Source organism: Pogona vitticeps, chromosome 1 (genome assembly GCF_051106095.1).
Source record: "Pogona vitticeps strain Pit_001003342236 chromosome 1, PviZW2.1, whole genome shotgun sequence".
Classification (NCBI taxonomy): Eukaryota; Metazoa; Chordata; class Lepidosauria; order Squamata; family Agamidae; genus Pogona; species Pogona vitticeps.
The window spans coordinates 219248083-219248582 of record NC_135783.1 but is presented as its reverse complement, the minus strand read 5'-3'; positions in this window follow the sequence as shown (position 1 = coordinate 219248582).

Here is a 500-nt window from a genome sequence, read left to right as displayed (position 1 = left end):
CTATCCTCCACTTTTATACAATGGCTGTCCACTGTTCACTACCCTCCCTAATTCTACCATAGGTCTCTGGGCTGAAAGGCAGACTCGAACACACATTAAACACATTCCCTTAACTAGCAGAAATTCAATTGGCTATATGAACTACACTTTCCCAGAGTAAGAACATGGAATTTCCTGCTTCTAAATCTTTTATACAACAGAGCGTGGAAAAGTTACATTTTTGAACCAGCTCCTAGAATCGCCTTGCAATCATGGCTCACGGCCACGCTAGCTGTGGGGTTCTGAGACTGTCATCTAAAACTCTACATTTTCCAAGCTCTGATGTAGACAGTGGGTATAGCACAGAAGTTCAAAGATTCTGGCATAAATTGGAAAGTTCTGTTCTTCACATATCTCTGTTGATATGAAGTGATCAAGCTGCCTGAAGTAATTTGCCCTCAGTTTGGCATGACAGTAGCAATGTACCCCGAATACTAATATGTTATACTGAAATATGTGCA